This window comes from Panicum virgatum, chromosome 4N (genome assembly GCF_016808335.1).
Source record: "Panicum virgatum strain AP13 chromosome 4N, P.virgatum_v5, whole genome shotgun sequence".
NCBI classification, from domain to species: Eukaryota; Viridiplantae; Streptophyta; class Magnoliopsida; order Poales; family Poaceae; genus Panicum; species Panicum virgatum.
Window position 1 is genome coordinate 42,698,382 of NC_053148.1, and position 14,814 is coordinate 42,713,195.

The window sequence follows — 14,814 nt, forward strand, 5'->3', positions numbered from 1 at the left end:
CAAAATGAAAGGAAATCTCCTTTGAAAATGCGAATATTCTTTTCATGCCATCTCTCAAGCTCGCTTCAATCTTGCACAGCGGCGCAGCATTTTCTGAAAAAGAATTGCGTCGACGAAGTATACGGCACCGGATCATGTTTGTTCTATTTCCCGACGATTAGATGCCACTAGTAACATTTTGTGAAAAAAAAAAACAAAAGATGGTGGTTCGTTGGAGTAGGCTGCGAGGCCCGTGGTGGGCCGAGAGCGCAGCGGCCCGTTATCCTTCCACCGTTGGAAGCGGGCAGTTGTCGCTGCTCTGTGAAGAGAGTGGGGCAGGGAGGACTGAGGAGGGAGGTGTTCAGGTGAGTTACCATTTGAAGTCCCATCCGGATGATGGCGCTGGGGTCGCAGCAGCATCAGCCATCGCGGCCCCGGGTGGTTGAGCTCGGATTCCCTGTGGACTGTCGATCGACTCGGTGCAGCGCGAAAGACGGCTAGAGCTTTTGAGGCGGCGGCGCTTGAGACCTGCGGGCTGCTGGAAAGCTAAAAGGCAGGGCTCTTCGATGCACCACGAAGCCGCTCGCCGCCGTCCGCCACGCCCAGAGCACCACCTGCACAAAAATCGCAGCCGTCTCGCCGAGCGGCCGTTCTTTCGTTCTCCCTTTCTTTTTGGGCTGTAAGACTGGGCCGTGGACTTGGGCCTCGTGTTGCCATTTGTCAACCTGGACAGGCCCATGTCATGGCCGAAGCCCAGACGATGGATTGTGTCCAAGAATCCATGTTCACGAGATCACACGAGTCCATAATTTTGACGACGGAAAGCATTAGCATGCGTCAAAAATGGACGCCGAGATTCGAGTTTCTTGGACACAACCATATCCACCAAATCAACCACCACACTTGTTCTCAGCATTCGACCAAGTCAAAAGGACAAAAGACGAAGGAATGAGCGATAACATCCGTCACTCCCTAAATCACGTGTGTTTACTGCAGTAAAAGTTTCAGCCATGGCACGCCTTTTTCTCCAAATAATTGAGGTAGATTAGACTGGCGCGCCAAAATGTCGCCGTAAGTTCTCCTTGAGCAGAAAATGCCACGGTAAGTTGCATTGTCTAATCAAGACAATGTCGTGTGGGCAATCCTCTACTAGAATACCTCCAAACCCCGCCTTCGTCGCTTCTTCGTCTCTTTCAGAATGTCAATGACAGTACTTGTAAACTACTCATGCTGTCGTGCATGATCATGACACTCACAAATCCAGGTGTTAGACCCTTGGGAGGTAGATGTCGATTGCGCAGGGCCTCTGAATGTGGCAGACACATCTCCGAGCAAAATGACAACTGAAAGGCAAATCTTGGAGCTAATTAAGGTCTTAAAGTAAACAGGTTCGGTTGGAGAGTTCCACTGAAACTTGCTGATCTCAATCAAACCGGTTAGCAGCTGCTCTAGGTCAACCTGGGACCAATGATCGTGTGGCTTTGATTTAGCGTAAATCAAATGCATTATTGACATGCAGCCATTGGTGCACCTGCCTTGACAGTGAGGAGATAAATGAACTCCTGCCACAGTAGACCCCTGGTTTAATCTGCAGTACCTAGATACTGAAAACTTTTCAGCTCCATCCCTCGTTTCAGACATATTATTAATTGCAATCAATTGTTCAGCAGTGACAATTTAGAGCAAGGAAGCTTGGCGGAGCGAACAAAGGAAGATATCAATATGAGGCGGGCTGCTTTCGAGGGAAACCCGTAGCTCCGGGTTGTGTATCTCTTCCTGTTGGGTGTGGGTATGGCGATCTGTTGGCGGCTTAGCCCTAGGGAAGCTCGTCGCAAAGTTAGCTCGTCGTGCAATAAGAGGACAAGACAAGGACTAAATTGAGCTGAAAGTTCTTTAGAAAAATATTCCGACATCTATGTCGTGTGAGGTGTAAGACTATCCGCACCCCACACCTCCACCACTCCCCCACCCGTTTAGAGCTGTTATTTGGAGTGGAAAACGCTGCAGCCCACACCTCTACGATGAACTCCATGGTGGGGAGAGAGAATGGACACCTCCACGCTTGGAGTGAGAGAAAGACACCTCCACTGCCCTGGCGTGGGCCCTGCGAATGGTGCCATGCCGCACGCGCACCTGGACGGAGAGGTGGGGTGGTTGATACAAATGTATAGAATATTGAGTAGTGGGGTATGGAGTAGAAATGTAGAGTTGATGGAGTGCGGGAGAAGTTGGTATGGAGGGAAAAATCTCGATGACTAGGCAAGAATATTCCTTTTAGAGTTGAAATTTAGAGGGGATGGGGTGGAGATAGCCTAAAGCACTCAATCGTCACATGTTCTTAATTGAAAGTTCTTTAGAAAAATATTCCGCCATGGAAGCTTTCGACGGCGACGCCTCCTCCCGACAGGCCCGCCGCCGGCTTCTCGGAGGTCGGGACCGCCTCCCCCTCGGCCGCCAGCCGCTTAATCTGCAACGTTTTCCTGCCCTCCGGCTCACTGTACTTGAACGTTGCATCAACCATCATCAGCTGGCCCGTGGTCATCAGAACCACCAGGAAGATGGCGACCATCTCAACAGCAGTAGCGGAAGCCATGGCGGCGGCAGAAGATATATTACATGAGATGCTCGTGGGGCTAGGACCTTGTGATGAGTGATTGAACAACACAGTGTGCGTGTGACGTTTCTCTTGGTTAGTGTCGTTGCAAGTGATAGGTGGAGACTGAACATGCGGCGACGTGTGAAGAATGAAGATATGATGCCACGCCGATGGACTGAGAGCGGTGAAGGGTGGATCAAGACTTGCGTTCGAGGGATTTGAGATCGTGCGGTGTATGTCTACTGTACCTAACGACACAGCGAGAGAACGTTGGTGGACGGTTTCTTGGTTAAGCCACAAAACCAAGATCCCGGACGTTCGTTGCGGCGGACGTGGCCGAAGACGGAGACAATTGTCGATCGCGAGAAGATTCCGGATCGTCGTGCGGCGAGATCACGGGACGCCATGGTGCTAGATGGAAGGATCGCGGACATCGAGATTGTTTGTCGTGGAGGATGATATTGCGTGATACGCGCCGATTACGTTAATTTGATTTACGTAATGGCAAATTTGTAATTTAGGTAGTGCCACCCTATGGGTTATAAATATGTGGCACCTAGGATTGAGGGGTATGCGTTTTTAGGGTTTTTGGGGCGTTTGCTACAGTAGCCGCCGTGAACAGTTCCGCGCTACTGTAGCCACCTCCCTGAAGCTCTTCTTGCGTGCACTCTCTCCAGTCTAGCCTAGGGTTTAATTCCTAGTGAGGGATTTTTGTTGATCTCTCTAATCAAGAGAGGGAGGACGATCGGGCGGAGGCTAGATGCAATTTTGTAAGAACAAGTACTTGGTTTAATACTTTATCATTAAGTATTGTTCTTCGTTTCATTGCATCGTGCTTATTTGTTCTTCGTCAGGTTTATCGTCGGTTTCAATCTAGGTTTTCTTGATCCGCATTTTATACTTAATTTCCTTGCAAAATATTTTGAGAATAGATTTCTAGTGACCTTGTGAACCTATGTTTCGAGTTTCCTCGCGTTTGGATCTAATTTGCTAAAATTCTTGAAATTTGGGAGTTTGATCTGTTTGCTTCCGTGCGAAATTATTTTGAGTTGCTCCCATTCACCCCCCTCTGGTCGCATTTTCCGGTCCTACAATTGGTATCAGAGCCAGTTAAGGTTTTCTCATACCTAATCTGTTGTGAAATCCACTTGTGGCGATCATGACTTCGTCTTCACATCCACCTGCTTTTGATGGAACCGATTACCCGTACTGGAAGGCTCGCATGAGTGCCTTTCTCAAGAGGAAAGGGATTGCAATTTGGAATATTACAATTGATACGACTTATGTGATTCCAGCTGATCCCTCAAATGCAGCTCACGCTACAAAATATGAAAACAATAACAAAGCTGTAGATTTTCTCTTTGCTGCTTTGAGCAAATCTGAATTTGATCGTGTTTGTGACAACCAAGTTGCTCATGAGATTTGGTCTACTCTACAAAATTTTCATGTGGGCACCAACGCAGTGAAGATCCGGTTATTCGAAACTTACAGGCGCGAATATGATAATTTTATGCAATCGCCTGGTGAGTCTATCGAAAATCTTTTCGCTCGATTTTTGAGTCTTGTCAACAAAATGAAAGCCAACATAACGGTTATGCCGTATGATGATCATGCAAGGGCTCTCAAATTGTTGCATGCACTCGACTTGGATGTTTGGGGCACAAAAGTGGAAGCGATTGTTGAGTCTACTAATTATGAGACTCTTACAACTGATGAGCTTTTCAGTAAGCTTAAATCCAAAGAGATCGACATCCAATTTCGAAAAAAGCTTAACAATCCCACAGCTGGTTCTTCTTCAAATATTCCAATGGCTTTGGTTTCTGGGAGTACTAACACTAATGCTAATATTTCATCTACTCCTAGTTTTGCTTTGTCCTCCTTGTGTCATATTGCAGATGATGAGTTGGAGGTACTTGATGATGATCAGCTTGTTTTGCTCACCAACAAGTTCAAGCGGGTATATGAAAACATGCGAAATAGAAGGCGTTCAGAAGGATGCTTCAACTGTGGTGAGCGTGGACACTTCATTGCTGATTGTCCAAGCAAGGTGAAGGCACCGGAGCATGGCAACAGCTACAGGCGCCAGGAACAATCAAGGGACAGGAAGAACAAGAGTGATAGGCGTGGGAGAAAGAAGGGACAACAGAAGTTTACTGACAAGCAAATCAAGAAGGCTGCACATGTTCTCTTTTCTTCGCTGGGTAGCTTTGATTCAGATGCCTCCTACAACTCTAGTGATTCAGAGTCCGAAAGATGAGAAGCCCAAAGAGACCAATGATGGAGGACTCTGTTTTCTTGCTGACATCAAGGGAGGCATGTGCACTATGGCTTTAAATGAGGGTGATGCATATGACTGCAGCAACGACTCTTCTGATAATGAGGTACAAAATTCTGCTGAAGAAGAAATTGAAGAGTTGACTAAACTTGTTGATAAACAAAATAAAATTCTAGCAAGACTTAAGGCTGATCATGATAGAATATCTGCTGAATTAAAAACACTAAAAGATGCTACACCTGCTGCTGTAGAATGTGAGGAATGTTCTATTCATATGGTTTCTATTTCTGAATTGCAATCTAAGCATGCTGTTTTAGTTGATAAATTTGATTGTGCTAAGATTGAATTGGATGAACTTCGCTCTCGTTCTGTTTTACTTGGTGCTTGTGCTACTTGTCCAATTTTGCAAACTGAGTTGAATGTTGCTAAATGACATATTGTTCAGTTGGAAAAACACACTTGTCCTGTTTTACCTGAGTGTTTGACTTGTCCTACTTTTGTTGCTGAAATTTCCATCTTAAAGAAGGACAATGCTGCTTTAGAAGAAGAAAACACTCATTTGAGAACAATCCTTGGTTGGTGTTCTGTGCGTGAGCCCCAGATTGGTATGACTATTGCACAAATTAAAAGGGGTGAACATTTTGGTGTTGGTTATGATTTGAAGCGTACTTTTGGTAAAAAGAATGCAGATGGTGAGAACAATGGGCCTACTCCCAGTGAGAAGAGTCCACCGGTCTCATCTGAAGGTTTTGTGGTAGAACCTCCCAAGTCTGTTCCTAAAAAGCAGGTTTGGAGGGTTAAACCCAAACACTTCAAAAGCCTGAATAACACATGGCCACCAACTTGTGAACATTTGGATAACCTTAAGCCTGATTTTTCTGGTTCCACTTCTAAGGCTAAGGTTGTCATTGCTCCTACTCAAAATATTTACCATTGCGATTTTTGTGATCGTGATGGTCATTTGGCGGAGTTTTGCTTCCGTAGGAAGCGTGCTGAACGACGTGATCGGTACCCTGCACATGGTGCCTATGATCGTAGTGACTATAGACGTGCGCCAGTTGTTCGCTTTTCTAGTTTTCGCTCACATAATAGTGCCCCTGTGTCATATAGGAATGACATGCCACGTTTTCCCCCTCGTGGGCATCGTCGTTCTTTCGAGAGATTTGATTTTGCTAATGCTTCTTTTGAGCAAATGGCCCAGCACTGATTTTCATTGCATTATCCTAACCCCAGTGTTGAGTCATTAGCTCACTCTCGTGTTCGTTATTGATTGCAGGATGGAGGCGAGGAGAACATATGGATAATGGACTCTGGTTGTTCGCGTCACATGACCGGAGATGATAGATGGTTCTCCAGCCTCACCCCCACGAGCGGTAAAGAATACATTACATTCGGGGACAATAGTAAAGGAAAAGTGATGGCACATGGCTGTATCAAGGTAACCAATAAATTCATGCTAAAGGACGTCGCGAAGGTACGGAACTTACATTATAACTTGCTTTCTGTCTCACAACTTCTTGATGATGGTTTTGAAGTGCGTTTTAAGAAAGGCAATTCGCGAGTTCTAGATTCTATCGGTAACCTTGTTTGTCAAATCTCCCCCTTTGGACAAATTTGAATCACGTTCTTCTGATGGGTTGTTCTTGGGGTATGCTTTGCAAGGGCGAGCTTACCGGGTTCTTAATCTTGATACTAATCGCATCGAGGAGACATGTGAGGTCACCTTCGACGAGACGATGCCTTGTTTCTCTTCTGCTTTTGAGTGTGCAGGTGATGATGAGATTGGACAAAACATTTTTGAAGATGAGGTTGATGGACTTGACGATGATGATGATGCAACAGAGGATCCAGCTGTGCTCGAGGCAACTCCCATTCAGACGCCTAGCAGCACGATAGACGATGGGCCTTCAGAGCTTTTCACATCCACAGCAGATCCTGCAGCTATACCTACTGTTGATCATGAACCAGCTACAATTGAGGGGGAGGCAACTTCTGTTAGAACAGCACCTCGACATATTCAGCGTGGCCATCCACCTCAACAAATGATAGGTAACTTGAATGAGCGCACGACAAGGTATAAATCTAGAAATCAATGTGTCATTGCGCATTCTGCATCTGTTGCCTCTTTTGAACCCCGTGATGTTGGACATGCGCTGTCCGATTCTAATTGGGTAAATGCCATGCATGAGGAGTTAGAAAATTTTGAACGGAATCAGGTTTGGGTTTTGGTTGATCCACCTTTTTCTTGCAAACCAATTGGTACTAAATGGTTTTTTAAGAACAAACAAGGGGAAGATGGTCTTGTTGTCAGAAACAAAGCCAGATTGGTGGCTCAGGGTTTCTTTCATAAGGAGGGTATTGATTATGGTGAAACTTTTGCTCCTGTTGCTCGTTTAGAAGCTATTCGCATTTTGCTTGCTTTTGCTGTCTCACGTGGTTTTAAGCTTTATCAAATGGACGTGAAGAGTGCCTTTTTGAATGGGTATATAGAAGAGGAAGTTTATGTCAAACAACCCCCTGGTTTTGAACATTCTAAATTTCCTAATCATGTTTTCATGTTACAGAAGGCTTTATATGGGTTGAAGCAAGCACCTCGTGCTTTGGTATGCTAGACTGAAAACTTTTCTACTTGAAAATGGGTTCAAAATGGGTTCTGTTGATAAAACTTTATTTCTCCTCAGACAAGGCAATGATTCTCTAATAGTTCAGATATACGTGGATGATATCATTTTTGGTGGTTCGTCTCATTTTCTTGTTGCAAAGTTTGCAGAATCAATGAGTAAGGAGTTTGAGATGTCTATGATGGGTGAGTTGACCTTTTTCCTAGGATTGCAAATTAAACAAACACAGGAAGGGACATTTGTGCATCAGGGAAAATATACAATGGATGTCCTGAAGAAGTTCGACATGGCTGATGCTAAGCCAATTTCAACGCCCATTCCGACTAGCGCAGCTTTGGATGCTGATGAAGATGGAGAATCCGTGGATCAGAAGGAATATAGAAGCATGATTGGGTCGCTTTTGTACTTGACTGCGATGAGACCGGATATACACTTTGCTGTGTGTCTGTGCGCTCGTTTTCAGGCGTCTCCCAGGACCTCTCACCGTCAGGCGGTGAAGCGCATAATGAGGTACCTTCGTTTCACTCCTGAATTTGGCCTTTGGTACTCTGCTTCTTCGACGCTCAGTTTGTGTGGTTATTCGGATGTTGATTTTGCTGGGTGTCGTTTGGATAGAAAATCTACATCGGGTACTTACCAGTTTTTGGGTTCTTCTCTTGTTTCTTGGTCCTCTAGAAAACAATCCAATGTTGCTCAATCTACTACAGAGGCCGAGTATGTTGCTGCTGCTAGTTGTTGTTCTCAGCTTTTATGGATGATAGCTACCCTTCGCGATTTTGGTTTGTCGTTTTCTCATGTTCCTCTCTTGTGTGATAGCACCAGTGCCATCAGTGTTGCTAAGAATCCTGTGCTGCATTCTAAAACGAAACATATTGATGTTCGTTATCATTTTCTAAGAGATCATGTTGAAAAGGGTGATATTGAGCTTAAGCATGTTGATACTAGTCAGCGGTTGGCTGATATTTTAACTAAACCACTCGATCAAGCCACGTTTGCACGTTTGCGTGGTGAGTTTGGTGTGTGTTATCCTTTCTAGTATCAATGTGTTTGTCGCTTCGGTTACATATGCCTTATACTTGTTTCAGCGAATTTGTGATAAATGTCTTTGGAGAGGTTGTGATGCTTTGGGTGACCATATTTTGTTTTGAAAACAGCACACAGATACTTCATGATTTTATCAGGCTTGTTTACATGTTCTTGTTCTAGTATCTGGTTGAATACTCGACATATATCTTGCTCACGGTTCGGTTTTGGCTCCTTTCAATGGGTCAAAGACCGGTTCGTCACTGTGAATGTAGCTTCTTTTGGGCCTATGAAAGAACAAATGTTCTTTGTGTCGCAAAGACACACATGAACCGGGCACTCTATAGTCCAGGGGCTGTCAAAAGATCCCAGATCAGCAGGGACAACAAAAGAAAAATGGGTTCAGTATTCAGCATATAACATTGGGAACAATATATATATATATATATATATATATATGATGCTGAGATTTGGGTTTGTATATACAGACTTGTGCTTTAGGCATGGCAGCCTAAGTTGGTTACTCACAGCTTGCCCCAGTCGCAGGTGTTGTGTGTGCCACGGGTTTGTCTTTCATGGCATAGACCTGATTCAAGCATTTGCAGTGCACTTTGATTGGAAGCTTTGTTACCCGTCGTGTGAGCTTGCTATATGTCTTGTCTTCAGCTTGATACTAGCTTTGAATTTGTTTGCATGGTCTGACTAATTGGTTTTCAAAAGGTTCTAATTTAAATTTCTATGGTCATTGCATTGTGTTGCTGCTTTTCTGAACAACTGGTTTTGCTGGTTCGCTGGTATAAGTATTTGATATATGTCTCTGAAGCTTCTATCTGTGCCGTCCCCTCATGTATCTTTTACTTGATAGAGTGCTTTGTCAACAAGGAGGAGAATGAGTGACACAAATTCATTTTGCAGGGGGAGTTAATTTTTCTTGCTGAGATTATGCTTTTGAAATGTTGCTGAGTCTCAAGGGGTGGTTGAGTTTGAGCATTTTGACAGGGGGAGTTTGTCAGCTTTGGAGCTTTTCAGTTACTCTTGTATTTGTCTTGATTGTGTCGAGCCTAGCTTTTGTTGCTAGCCCATGTCTTTGGGGATCAAGTTTGTTAGATTGTTTTCTTTTCTTTCTTCTTTTACTCTATTTTTGTTTGAATAAATTTGTGTGGTGTGGTGTTGTCAATGCACTCATCAAGGAGGAGATTGAGATGCTCGTGGGGCTAGGACCTTGTGATGAGTGATTGAACAACACAGTGTGCGTGTGACGTTTCTCTTGGTTGTTGTCGTTGCAAGTGATAGGTGGAGACTGAACATGCGGCGACGTGTGAAGAATGAAAATATGATGCCACGCCGATTGTGGTTGAGCACGGATTCCCTGTGGAGTGTCGATCGACTCGGTGCAGCGCGAAAGACGGCTAGAGTCTAGAGCTTTTGAGGCGGCGGCGCTTGAGACCTGCGGGCTGCTGGAAAGCTAAAAGGCAGGGCTCTTCGATGCACCACGAAGCCGCTCGCTGCCGTCCGCCACGCCCAGAGCACCATCTGCACAAAAATCGCAGCCGTCTCGCCGAGCGGCCGTTCTTTCCTTCTCCCTTTCTTTTTGGGCTGTAAGACTGGGCCGTGGACTTGGGCCTCGTGTTGCCATTTGTCAACCTGGACAGGCCCATGTCATGGCCGAAGCCCAGACGATGGATTGTGTCCAAGAATCCATGTTCACGAGATCACACGAGTCCATAATTTTGACGACGGAAAGCATTAGCATGCGTCAAAAATGGACGCCAAGATTCGAGTTTCTTGGACACAACCATATCCTCCAAATCAACCACCACACTTGTTCTCAGCATTCGACCAAGTCAAAAGGACAAAAGACGAAGGAATGGGCGATAACATCTGTCACTCCCTAAATCACGTGTGTTTACTGCAGTAAAAGTTTCAGCCATGGCACGCCTTTTTCTCCAAATAATTGAGGTAGATTAGACTGGCGCGCCAAAATGTCGCCGTAAGTTCTCCTTGAGCAGAAAATGCCACGGTAAGTTGCATTGTCTAATCAAGACAATGTCGTGTGGGCAATCCTCTACTAGAATACCTCCAAACCCCGCCTTCGTCGCTTCTTCGTCTCTTTCAGAATGTCAATGACAGTACTTGTAAACTACTCATGCTGTCGTGCATGATCATGACACTCACAAATCCAGGTGTTAGACCCTTGGGACGTAGATGTCGATTGCGCAGGGCCTCTGAATGTGGCAGACAAATCTCCGAGCAAAATGACAAACTGAAAGGCAAATCTTGGAGGTAATTAAGGTCTTAAAGTAAACAGGTTCGGTTGGAGAGTTCCACTGAAACTTGCTGATCTCAATCAAACCGGTTAGCAGCTGCTCTAGGTCAACCTGGGACCAATGATCGTGTGGCTTTGATTTAGCGTAAATCAAATGCATTATTGACATGCAGCCATTGGTGCACCTGCCTTGACAGTGAGGAGATAAATGGACTCCTGCCACAGTAGACCCCTGGTTTAATCTGCAGTACCTAGATACTGAAAACTTTTCAGCTCCATCCCTCGTTTCAGACATATTATTAATTGCAATCAATTGTTCAGCAGTGACAATTTAGAGCAAGGAAGCTTGGCGGAGCGAACAAAGGAAGATATCAATATGAGGCGGGCTGCTTTCGTGGGAAACCCGTAGCTCCGGGTTGTGTATCTCTTCCTGTTGGGTGTGGGTATGGCGATCTGTTGGCGGCTTAGCCCTAGGGAAGCTCGTCGCAAAGTTAGCTCGTCGTGCAATAAGAGGACAAGACAAGGACTAAATTGAGCTGAAAGTTCTTTAGAAAAATATTCCGACATCTATGTCGTGTGAGGTGTAAAGCACTCAATCGTCACATGTTCTTAATTGAAAGTTCTTTAGAAAAATATTCCGCCATGGAAGCTTTCGACGGCGACGCCTCCTCCCGACAGGCCCGCCGCCGGCTTCTCGGAGGTCGGGACCGCCTCCCCCTCGGCCGCCAGCCGCTTAATCTGCAACGTTTTCCTGCCCTCCGGCTCACTGTACTTGAACGTTGCATCAACCATCATCAGCTGGCCCGTGGTCATCAGAACCACCAGGAAGATGGCGACCATCTCAACAGCAGTAGCGGAAGCCATGGCGGCGGCAGAAGATATATTACATGAGATGCTCGTGGGGCTAGGACCTTGTGATGAGTGATTGAACAACACAGTGTGCGTGTGACGTTTCTCTTGGTTGGTGTCGTTGCAAGTGATAGGTGAAGACTGAACATGCGGCGACGTGTGAAGAATGAAGATATGATGCCACGCCGATGGACTGAGAGCGGTGAAGGGTGGATCAAGACTTGTGTTCGAGGGATTTGAGATCGTGCGGTGTATGTCTACTGTACCTAACGACACAGCGAGAGAACGTTGGTGGACGGTTTCTTGGTTAAGCCACAAAACCAAGATCCCGGACATTCGTTGCGGCGGACGTGGCCGAAGACGGGAACAATTGTCGATCGCGAGAAGATTCCGGATCGTCGTGCGGCGAGATCACGGGACGCCATGGTGCTAGATGGAAGGATCGCAGACATCGAGATTGTTTGTCGTGGAGGATGATATTGCGTGATACGCGCCGATTACGTTAATTTGATTTACGTAATGGCAAATTTGTAATTTAGGTAGTGCCACCCTATGGGTTATAAATATGTGGCACCTAGGATTGAGGGGTATGCGTTTTAGGGTTTTTGGGGCGTTTGCTACAGTAGCCGCTGTGAACAGTTCCGCGCTACAATAGCCACCTCCCTGAAGCTCTTCTTGTGTGCACTCTCTCCAGTCTAGCCTAGGGTTTAATTCCTAGTGAGGGATTTTTGTTGATCTCTCTAATCAAGAGAGGGAGGACGATCGGGCGGAGGCTAGATGCAATTTTGTAAGAACAAGTACTTGGTTTAATACTTTATCATTAAATATTGTTCTTCATTTCATTGTATCGTGCTTATTTGTTCTTCGTCAGGTTTATCGTCGGTTTCAATCTAGGTTTTCTTGATCCGCATTTTATACTTAATTTCCTTGCATAATATTTTGAGAATAGATTTCTAGTGATCTTGTGAACCTATGTTTCGAGTTTCCTCGCGTTTGGATCTAATTTGCTAAAATTCTTGAAATTTGGGAGTTTGATCTGTTTGCTTCCGTGCGAAATTATTTTGAGTTGCTCCCATTCACCCCCCTCTGGTCGCATTTTCCGGTCCTACAATTGGTATCAGAGCCGGTTAAGGTTTTCTCATACCTAATCTGTTGTGAAATCCACTTGTGTCGATCATGACTTCGTCTTCACATCCACCTGCTTTTGATGGAACCGATTACCCGTACTGGAAGGCTCGCATGAGTGCCTTTCTCAAGGGGAAAGGGATTGCAATTTGGAACATTACAATTGATACGACTTATGTGATTCCAGCTGATCCCTCAAATGCAGCTCACGCTACAAAATATGAAAACAATAACAAAGCTGTAGATTTTCTCTTTGCTGCTTTGAGCAAATCTAAATTTGATCGTGTTTCTGACAAACAAGTTGCTCATGAGATTTGGTCTACTCTACAAAATTTTCATGAGGGCACCAACGCAGTGAAGATCCGGTTATTCGAAACTTACAGGCGCGAATATGATAATTTTATGCAATCGCCTGGTGAGTCTATCGAAAATCTTTTCGCTCGATTTTTGAGTCTTGTCAACAAAATAAAAGCCAACATAACGGTTATGCCGTATGATGATCATGCAAGGGCTCTCAAATTGTTGCATGCACTCGACTTGGATGTTTGGGGCACAAAAGTGGAAGCGATTGTTGAGTCTACTAATTATGAGACTCTTACAACTGATGAGCTTTTCAGTAAGCTTAAATCCAAAGAGATCGACATCCAATTTCGAAAAAAGCTTAACAATCCCACAGCTAGTTCTTCTTCAAATATTCCAATGGCTTTGGTTTCTGGGAGTACTAACACTAATGCTAATCTTTCATCTACTCCTAGTTTTGTTTTGTCCTCCTTGTGTCATATTGCAGATGATGAGTTGGAGGTACTTGATGATGATCAGCTTGTTTTGCTCACCAACAAGTTCAAGCGGGTATATGAAAACAGGCGAAATGGAAGGCGTTCAGAAGGATGCTTCAACTGTGGTGAGCGTGGACACTTCATTGCTGATTGTCCAAGCAAGGTGAAGGCACCGGAGCATGGCAACAGCTACAGGCGCCAGGAACAATCAAGGGACAGGAAGAACAAGAGTGATAGGCGTGGGAGAAAGAAGGGATAACAGAAGTTTACTGACAAGCAAATCAAGAAGGCTGCACATGTTCTCTTTTCTTCGCTGGGTAGCTTTGATTCAGATGCCTCCTACAACTCTAGTGATTCAGAGTCCGAAAGATGAGAAGCCCAAAGAGACCAATGATGGAGGACTCTGTTTTCTTGCTGACATCAAGGGAGGCATGTGCACTATGGCTTTAAATGAGGGTGATGCATATGACTGCAGCAACGACTCTTCTGATAATGAGGTACAAAATTCTGCTGAAGAAGAAATTGAAGAGTTGACTAAACTTGTTGATAAACAAAATAAAATTCTAGCAAGACTTAAGGCTGATCATGATAGAATATCTGCTGAATTAAAAACACTAAAAGATGCTACACCTGCTGCTGTAGAATGTGAGGAATGTTCTATTCATATGGTTTCTATTTCTGAATTGCAATCTAAGCATGCTGTTTTAGTTGATAAATTTGATTGTGCTAAGATTGAATTGGATGAACTTCGCTCTCGTTCTGTTTTACTTGGTGCTTGTGCTACTTGTCCAATTTTGCAAACTGAGTTGAATGTTGCTAAATGACATATTGTTCAGTTGGAAAAACACACTTGTCCTGTTTTACCTGAGTGTTTGACTTGTCCTACTTTTGTTGCTGAAATTTCCATCTTAAAGAAGGACAATGCTGCTTTAGAAGAAGAAAACACTCATTTGAGAACAATCCTTGGTTGGTGTTCTATGCGTGAGCCCCAGATTGGTATGACTATTGCACAAATTAAAAGGGGTGAACATTTTGGTGTTGGTTATGATTTGAAGCGTACTTTTGGTAAAAAGAATGCAGATGGTGAGAACAATGGGCCTACTCCCAGTGAGAAGAGTCCACCGGTCTCATCTGAAGGTTTTGTGGTAGAACCTCCCAAGTCTGTTCCTAAAAAGCAGGTTTGGAGGGTTAAACCCAAACACTTCAAAAGCCTGAATAACACATGGCCACCAACTTGTGAACATTTGGATAACCTTAAGCCTGATTTTTCTGGTTCCACTTCTAAGGCTAAGGTTGTCATTGCT